The 10,000-nt window shown below is 39.7% G+C and overlaps 1 pseudogene across 1 annotated transcript in view; it reads right to left on the reverse strand.

Moving 5' to 3' along the window:
- Nucleotides 1–5,142, reverse strand: part of LOC144957348 (epidermal retinol dehydrogenase 2-like) — a 24,220-nt pseudogene extending 19,078 nt beyond the window's left edge. Inside the window, exon 1 of the transcript XR_013642142.1 lies at nt 4,712–5,142. The product of XR_013642142.1 is annotated as an epidermal retinol dehydrogenase 2-like (transcript). The remainder of the gene's footprint in view (nt 1–4,711) is intronic.
- Nucleotides 5,143–10,000: the final 4,858 nt, after the last annotated feature.

Genomic DNA, 10,000 nt, shown 5'->3' on the forward strand with positions numbered 1-10,000 from the left:
GTAGTACTGTATTATAGCAGTTACTATTCTCTTGCTGAAAATGATGGAAAGGACCGTCATATCCTGACAAAAGTCATATACATAGATAGTATGCGCTTGGCCAAGAATCTCACAACATTGCCACCCAGAAATATAACGGACCAACACACAAAACCATGTGTAACCTTAAACATTTATAATCTGGTTAATACAGTTAAGTGAGAATTACTCATAAACGCGGATGGCAAGAAAAAAAAAACAATAACAAAGACCTGAGTGACGTCAACCTCATTCTATCTGTAAGAGAGTAAGCATATGCAAGAAGTTTACGCAAGAATTTGTAGAAAAACATGGCAATAAAACATGACCAATATTAGAAAGAACAATGGGGGTAGCTGTAGTTGTTCATTAAACATGATTAATATTCAAGCAAAGTTAACGACGCTAGAATTTCAATAAGAATATGCTATGGTTTTAGGACAGTTTTATGTTTCTAGTTAAGGACTGGTCGTTGTGTTAAGTAGTAGAAAATTACTTTCGTTGATTAGTCTCAATTCGTATTTGGCAATAAAAGCAACGGATTGTAATGGGTTTTTGTTATGTGGGCGCACGTACCAAAATAATATTATTAATCGGATTTGACGTTTCAGGTTTGAATATGATTTGGTCTTACTCTTAGGGGTTGGATTGTAGACTGACAGGGAACTGTCGAAACTACAAGGGAGCGTGAAAATAATGGAACTATGGGTAAATTTTTATAGATAGTTCGAAGATGACGTCACTCAGGTCTTTGTTATTGTTTTTTGCCATCCGCGTTAATGAGAAATGCTCACTGAACTGTATTAACCCGACTATAAAAGTTCATGGATACACACAGTTTTGTGTGTTGGTCCGTTATACTTCCGGATGGCAATGTTATGAGCTTCTTAGCCAAGCGCGTACTATCTATAGATAAAAGAGGATGTTTGGAATGAAAACGGGATTCTACGATTCTACCTCGCTATGAGCTGCACACTTTAAACCTTTTGTACTCACCTTCATTTATTTTATTTTACGGACTTAGAAATATTCCACGTATATTGAAAATGGTTACTTAGACAAAATGGCTTTACATTTGGACTGATTTTACGGATTTGGAATTTATGAAACTGATTGAATTATGACCATGCTATTTGATTTGGATTTTGAATTTATCACAACAAATAAAGCTGTAAGAAATGAAACTTGGAATCTGGACTTTGATTTGAATGTCTTGATGTTGTACATTCAGTTATCATCATCGGCCCTTGAACTCTTTCGTCATTATTAACACCTACAACACAACGCAAAGGATAATATTACCATCTATCAAAAACACCACTATGCGATCACAAGCCATTACATATGTGTGCGACTACGCCACATATCTATAGATAGTATGCGCTTGGCTAAGAAGCTCATAACATTGCCATCCGGAAGTATAACGGACCAACACACAAACTCTGTGTAACCATGAACTTTTATAGTCTGGTTAATACAGTTTAGTGAGAACAACTCACAAACGCGGATGGCAAAAACAATAACAAAGGCCTCAGTGACGTCATCTGCATACTATCTATACGTTGAGTCTACTTATTAAAATTGGCCCTGACAACTAATAAATGTAGGGTTAAATCATTTCGTGTTGTATGTGCTGCACCTAACCACCCCTGTACCGTGGTGATGTTTTTATGCTTGAAGTCTTTATATTACCCTCGTCGTCACACAAAGGAAGAAAGGGAGAGGGGGGCGGGGAGTTAAAAATGGACGAAGACATCTAAATGGTAGATCTTTATTGTTCTGCTCGCTGCACACATAAAACAGATAGGCAGCGCTGTCGTATAGAAGTGGACAGGAACCTTGACCGCTTGAACCCGTCCGTCCCTTTTTGATAGGGTCAATGGTTTTTAACGAGGAATGACCAAAAAAAAAAAAAAAACAAAAAAAAAAAAATGACCAAATGCATCGTGGCAAGGGAAAGGGGGGGGGGGGGGGTATGGGAGAGAGAGAGAGAGAGTGTGTGTGTGTGTGTGTGTGTGTGTGTGAGAGAGAGAGAGAGAGAGTAGATGGTGGCGATTGTTTCCCAAAGGTAATGTATAAAATATGGAATCTGGCTACTTGTCAACTTTAAAGACAAAATGAACAAACTGCATATTATATTCAAAAGCCCCCCCCCCCCCCCTCCCGAGAGATAGAGAGAGAGAGAGAGAGAGAGAAAAGAAGAGGGAGGGAGAGAGAGAGAGAGAGAGGGAGAGAGAGAGAGAGAGAGAGAGAGAGAGAGAGAGAGAGAGAGAGAAAAGAGAGAGAGAGAGAGAAGAAGAAGAAGAAGAAGAAGAAGAAGAAGAAGAAGAAGAAGAAGAAGAAGAAGAAGAAGAAGAAGAAGAAGAGAGAGAGAGTAGATGTTGACGATTGTTTCCCAAAGGTCATATGGAATCAGACCACTGGTCAACTTTAAAGACAAAATAAATAAACGACATATTAGATTAAAGTGCCCCCCCCCCCTCCCCCCCCCCCCCCCCCCCCCCTCACACGCCATATAAAATAGAGCCGTAGATTATCCCGGTTTCTGAAGCGTTAACTACGGCAGTGTTGCTACCTTTCAGATCTATGGCAAATTATCTATTCTCTGACAGATCAATGGGGCCAGATACTGAGTGGACAGGGCGTCAGAGCCCCCACCCCCCTCCCTTCCCCTCTTCAAAAAAATAAACAAAATTCCCACCTCGATCGGTCCCATGGCCGAAACAGGAATGGAATGTCTTTAACTTTAAGCGCATCGTTCAAGCGCTCTACTAACTGAGCTATCGGGGATTCCTCCCTAGTTATGTTAATACTTCACCCAGCGAAGTGCGAATCAATGTCCATAACAAGATCAAAAACACCCACGATAACTGAATACCACTTACACGGACATACATTGGGGACAGTGAATGTTGCAAAATATCTTGGTGTTAGCATGAAAAAAGACCTAACATGGGATGAGCATATTAACAAGATCACAAGTAAGGCAAACAAAACACTGGGATTTTTATAGGCGTAACCTAAAAATTAGCTCCTCGAAAATCAAGGAAAAGGCATAAAAAACATTTGTAAGACTGTTCTGGAATATGCTTCCACTGTTTGGGATCCCCACACCCAAAAATACATCTCAAAAATAGAATCAGTGGAAAGAAGAGCTGCACGCTACGTCCTGAACAGACATCACAACACCTCAAGTGTATCAGACATGCTGGAAAAACTACAGTGGCCGAAATTAGAACATCGCAGAAAATCAGCAAGATTAACAATGCTATTTAAGATCAACCACCACCTCGCTGAATGCCCAGTCATCAAGAAAAAACTGATACCAGCACCTTTGAGACAGAGAAGAGGTAACAACAACCAATACAGCCTCATAACACACAGAACACAATACCGTGGTTTTTTCTTCTTGCCGCGTACGGTCAGAGACTGGAACCAGCTTGACGCTAAAGTGACCGAAGCCACTACAATTGATGCTTTTGTGGCAAGTTGCTATGCAAATACTTGGACCTTACACCAACCACCACTGACCAACGTTGACGACCCCTGAATGTCCCTGGAAATTGATTTTAGACTAACGATTATAAACAAGGAATACAGAGAGATTAGAAAGCAGTTTCATATTTGCCATAATAATCAACCAATTGATTGTGGGCAATCAAAGGAAGAAGAAGAAGAAGAAGTAATTGTATAATGATCATGAGCCAAAATAGTGTTTTAGGAGTGGTTGGCATAAAGGGGTAGCGTCGGGGTCGGAAAGGTCATACTGTGTTTGTCAAACTTTTCCATAACCAGACGTTACTGGATAATAAAAGCTCAATGCTCTTTGTGGAATCTACATTGACGCTCACTTAGCAAATGTTATTGGTTGCTTCAAGAAAACCCTGGACAAAAATCCATGACATATATTACTTTTCACATTTTGCATACCATAGAGTAGAGCTGGGTGGTCTAAAATTGGCTACTTTTCCCTTATAAAAATATTGCAGTAAGGTTTGCAAACTTCGAGGAATATGGAATAATCATCTATTTGTTGTAATGCTATTTAAATAATTTTTTTTTATAAATGAAAATAAAATTAAACAGAAAATAAACTGATAAAGTTAAATACGAATTAAAAATAAATCAATGAAAACAAATGAATTGGCCGATTCCAGTTTCTGCCTTTTCCAATGGTAAGAATTGATGGGTGGTGACCTAGATAAAGTATTTAGTGACTGCTAAGAGATGATAGTAATCAAAATAAACAAAAGACGATAGACTGAAATGCTAGAATGTGAGGAAGTGTAAATGAAAAAAAAACAACTAAAAATAGGAGATCAAGGAATTAGAATTTAACGAAGTAAATACAAAAAGTAAATAGGAATACTTGAATATATAATGAACTGCATATATATGTGGCCCATAGCATCAATATCGGAGTAAACAAGAGGAAAGAAACTTAAAATTTTAAAAAATCAAAACTTTAAAAAGTTTAAAATCAAAACTATCATATTAAAAATTAAAACATTTTGAAGTTTAAGAAACAAAACTCACTTTCCTCACTGAAGTTATTTATTTGTAATCAGCTATTAGGGCTAATAAGCTTGAAATTCTATTTTTAGGCATCCGATTCTTCTGATATATAGTAGAGTTTTGAGACAGTTGGTCACATATTATGAAATAAAAACAAACAAATCAGATTGTGACTCACCCAACATCACAGGTGTAAGAAAATCCAGATCCCCCCTCGGCGTAGATTTCTTCCTTGGTCTCCTCCAATCCCTTTTCGTCAATATCCCACATTACCACAGTGGCCCCTAATCGGGCAAACTGAAGACTCAGTTCTCTCCCCATGCCTTTTCCAGCCCCGGTGACTAAGACAATTTCACCCTTTTACGTCTTTCTTAGACGGAGAAATAAAGAAGTGAATCCATGAGGTGGCAAAGGCAACTAGGACCGTCTTCACCATCACCACGACTTCTAGGACGATGTACATTTTCAAAAATGCCTCGCACCCTCAGAGATGGTCTCACACTTGCTTTTGGGTACGCTATTAAAATGGGTATTTAAGTGATATGGAGCTGAAACCAACAGCACTTAACATCTTCGCCCTTCTTCTAGATGTCTTCCTTAGCTAAAATCACTTCTTACAATACGGATCTTTGTCTATATGAGAAGAGCTCTTTCGTCGATTAAGAAACATTATCAGTGACAGAATGGATACATAATAAATTGCTTACAATGATATTGTACATAGCCTATAAATCAATTTCCCTGACAAGAATGTTTAAATAGTGATAGGTCTTGTAGGTTGTTGAGATGACGACACAACAATTTTCAAACCAGACCTAGCAAACAGTGTGAGTTCCAATCCATAAGATATGATGTTGAGATTATTGTATAACTGACTGGATGATAAGATCTGAAAAAAAAGAAAAAAAAAAGGAAAGAAAATATGATAGTATAAAAAGAGTGGAGACTGTTTTCGAAACAGTGACCGTTTTAACAATAGAATTTTAGATTCATATTTAATTTGTTTGGATTTGATTCAAGAAAAATTGATTGTACAGCATCTCGTGGTTCATGCTAATTATCTCTGTTCAACCAACAGTGAATGGCTTGTCGGGGTCCAAACTATATCTTAGAATGTAGACTATATATTAGAATACATCGCATCATGATTAGTTATAGTAGCCATTGCCGTTACACCACGGATTACTGATAATTGGGATAACTCAACAATTTTTCAGTATGATCTGATTTATTGCATTTTTATTTCTACTTTGACTGATAACGAAACATGATGCCTGTTAGGCGATATTCATGGGTGCCAACAGGAAGAAGTGCTGAAACCCGAAACTAAAATCTCGACACTTTGCCAAACCTGAAAATGTTCCTACTGAAAATGCGGCCTAAACTTTACTCTTATTTCATCAATTTTTTTACCGATGCTATTAGGTTATTTTACTGAAAACACTGACTGAAACCGGAGGTATTTGACTTCGAGATATCGCGAAACCGGAATTCCAGCATGAACCGGAAAACTAGCACCCATGGCGATATTACATTTTTTTTTCTGACAGAGACAATGCTGTCAACGGCCAGGTACTCATGTTACACCTGAGTACGGTAAGAAAATGTGAGTAAATGGCCTTTTCCAAGGACTCCACTATATGCGACCAGCAAGGCTCGAACACAGTACCTTCCGATCCGAAAGCGATTGTCATACTCATACCACAAGACTAAATTGCTTCACACAACGAAACATATCTGGCATATCTCCAATGTAAACATAAAAAGATGGTCGCCCTCTCGTCAGGGACATCAACCCCCGAACAGTGCCCTTTTTTAATTTTAAGTTCACTGACTGATATTATGTTACCTAGGCCTAGAGCTTAGATAGATATTAATTTTCAAGATAATTTGTTTCATATAACATGCCAAAGAAGAGATTTTTAAATTTCTTCTTGTATTCTTTTTAAATTACGACACACGAATGGAATTGGAAATACACTACATACTGTGGAACGTAAAAGTCATTCAAATACAATAGACATGCAGATGACAGCACGGCACAGACTACGTCCTGTTGTGTGTTATCTATGGCCAATGACAGTGACACCGGTTAGAAATGAAAAAGGTCTAAAATATTTTTTCTTAAGTATCTAGATCAATATGAAATCATACAATAGATAGATAAGAACATGACAATAATTCAGTCACCACCCTCACCTATTTACTAGCCTGCTTGTTCTTTTGAGTTGACTGACAGACACAACCTACGCACTCACGTTTGACGAACTGACGGCTAGTGTTGGGTTATTTGATCGCTTTTACTCGATCGACGATCGAGCGCCAAGCCACGAGTCAGTGCTCGATCTCAATGCCGGAAGAGCGAGTTAGTAAAACGATCACTCGATCGTAAAACGATCAGGCGGGTTGTGAGCTTGAGACGATCTTGACACGTGAGACGAGCTTGAGACGATCAGGATTCGAGCGAGCGGAGGGGTAACGAGTGTTTCGAATCATTTCAAATTCAAACGATCACAGTTTGCCATCCGATACCAATCGCCAATGTTTGCACACGGTAGTCTGTGGTTCTTCCACAGCCCTCACTCCTTGTCAGATGTTAGTGTGTCTGGGTGGCAGTGGCAGGGAAATTCGTATAGGTGTATCACGCGTGTGTGACAAGACTTCATTAAACCTACTAAAGTTTGACTATCACACACACACACACACACATACACACAAACACACACACACACACCACACTAAGGCTATTTCTATGACACACACGCATCCCTCTATCAATGAACACTCCTACAGTAGTGCGGCTATGAGGTCTAGTCATGACGTAACTATAGGTAGTACTCTAGTCGACCATGGGTCTCGTGCATTATAATGGTCTAGTGGTATGACACCCGCTTTGGGATCGGAAAGTCCTGGGTTCGAGCCTCGCGCTCGGTGCATAGTTGAGTCTTTGGACAAGGCTCTTTACTCACATTCTCTCACCGTACTCAGGTGTAAAATGAGTACCTGGCCGTTAACAGCGTTGTCTTTGTCTGAAAAATTGTAATATCGCCTAACAGGCGGCATGTCCCGTCCTACATTTTAAATGTTGCTGTTGACCGGGGACCCCTTTACAAAGCGCTTTGATCACATTTAGTGGATATTGTAAAGCTCAATTTTTTAAAGTAAAACATTAGCTTTGAATATGGAATGTTTCAATTTTAGATGCCTGTGTATTCTTTGTTAGTTCCCATCATCATCATCATCATCATCATCATCATCATCATCATCATCATCATCATCATCAGGGGCAGCGGTACGGTCTTTGGTTGGCACCCGAAAGGTACCGAGTTCGATCACCCCCGCGTGAGTGGTCTTGAGCAAGTCACCTTGCCCTAACTAAATTTGCGGCGCTGCACTGTGGCTATCGCTTGGGTTATTCCAGTCTTCCCTTAGAATAGACCCGAAAGACGAATCTCCCCTATGGGATGAATAAAGGGAATTATGTTTAATTTATTTATCATCACCATCATATCAGCGGGATCATCATCATCACCACCACCACCACCACCACCCTAATAATAATGGATAAAATAAATATCAACACATTTCAATGTAATAATCAATCTAAAATCAATCAGTGCTCCTAAAAGACCCTTTGATTTCTTTGTCTAATTCGTTCCATACTTTTGGAGTCCCGACAAAGAAAGATTTTCAGCTAACTATAGTTTATATATGGGAATATTAATCAGTCGTTTATATTGGAATCGGAGTTGTCTAGCAGGTGTATTAGTTCAAAGCGCATTTCCAAGGATTTACCATGCTCAATGAACTTCACAATATTTAATTTAATTTATTCCTCCGGCACGCCATATCGACCATACATCCATTTCGTACAGTAGGTACCGATCGCTGTTTGGAGTCTTTTTGTATTAAAGCTCTTTACAATACCCGTCATTGCTTATAAGATAAGAATACATTCACACCTGAGTCAAGTGCCTGACACACGGACTTAACGTCTGGATCACAATTTTCAACAATCACTGTCACTCATCCGGCCATTGACAAGGCTTGATTTTGTGACAAGAGACACCGTACCACTGAGCGACCGAACAAATAATCACCATCTGCGCCATCGTCATCATCATCATCATCATCATTATCATCATCCTCATCACAGCCGTAACAGCCAGCAAAACCACAATCATCTTCTTCGGGTCCGGTCTATCCGTGTGGGGGGTGGGGGGTGGAACCTGCTAAAGTATTTCATTTTTTAAACAGAAACACGATAATCATCATCATCATCATCATCATCATCATCATCATCGTCATCCATTGTCGTCGGCATCGTTATCATCGTGTCCGGGCAATCCGTGTGTGTCTGGGTGTGGAACCTGCTAAATATTATTATTATCTACCTACCTAATAAAAAACACACCATTCTTGTTCATTTATTTTTCAAATAATGTAATGAAAGGCACGACCTTTCCCGCACACACAAGAGGCGATGACGACCAGTGACAAATTATGGGAGGTGGGGGCGGCCGACAACTTTTGGCGCGACATAAATATGAAATGTTAAGGTGACAGCGGGGATGATGGTGGGATGGGAAGGGGGGGGGGGGGGGGGGGGGTCTCAACCCTTCACCATCAACAACTGTTTGATGGCGTGTGTGTGTGTGTGTGTGTGTGTGTGTGTGTATGTGTGATGCGACGAACGATCATAATCAAGGCTGCCAGACAGCCAGATTTCTTCTTGCCCAAGTAGTCAAATAGACCCCAAATAGCCAAACACCACAAGCATTCTGACTCCCTTGAAAAACTCATTTGTTTTGATTAACAAAACAATCGACTACAGTTGGATAAACTTATCTTTTCATTTTTTTTTTAAATAAAAGATTTTTTTTTAAAATGAATAATAATAGAAAAGCGTTTCTTAGTAACCAATTTTGAACTTGGCCATCTGGCAGCCCCCATCATAACCAGCTGCAGTCAAGCCAGCCACAGACATAAGAGAGGGAGGGGTATGTGAAGTTTCCTGTGGCAAACGAGTTGCTCGTGTTTTTTTTTTTCAAACGAATCACTGCTCGATGACGTCACTGACTCGAAACCCGCTCGAAACCGACTCGATTTTAGAGGACTCGATCGAAAACCCGCTCGATTTGATCCGTTTCAAACTCGACCCAGCACTGGATACTGATGGACTGTGGAAAGTAAAGGAAAGGAAAACGAACACACCTCTCCAGTGTTTTTGCAAGCAAGAGTTCAGTTTGCGGGGTCAAAGGGTATAGGGTCAAAACTCTGCAGTGTTTCCGCGCATTGACGGCTGGCAATGATCAGTGTGTTGACCTCGCTCTGGAAAAGGAGGAGGTAATTTTGTCATTGGTGCGACATGACACAAAGAGCGATGGGTATACTTAAATATATAATATGCCAACAATAATAATAATTAATGATGATGACGATAATGGTAATGATGATGATGACGACT

The sequence above is a fragment of the Berghia stephanieae genome, chromosome 11, assembly GCF_034508935.2.
Source record: "Berghia stephanieae isolate SIO BIC M18660-M18661 chromosome 11, UCSD_Bste_1.3, whole genome shotgun sequence".
NCBI classification, from domain to species: Eukaryota; Metazoa; Mollusca; class Gastropoda; order Nudibranchia; family Aeolidiidae; genus Berghia; species Berghia stephanieae.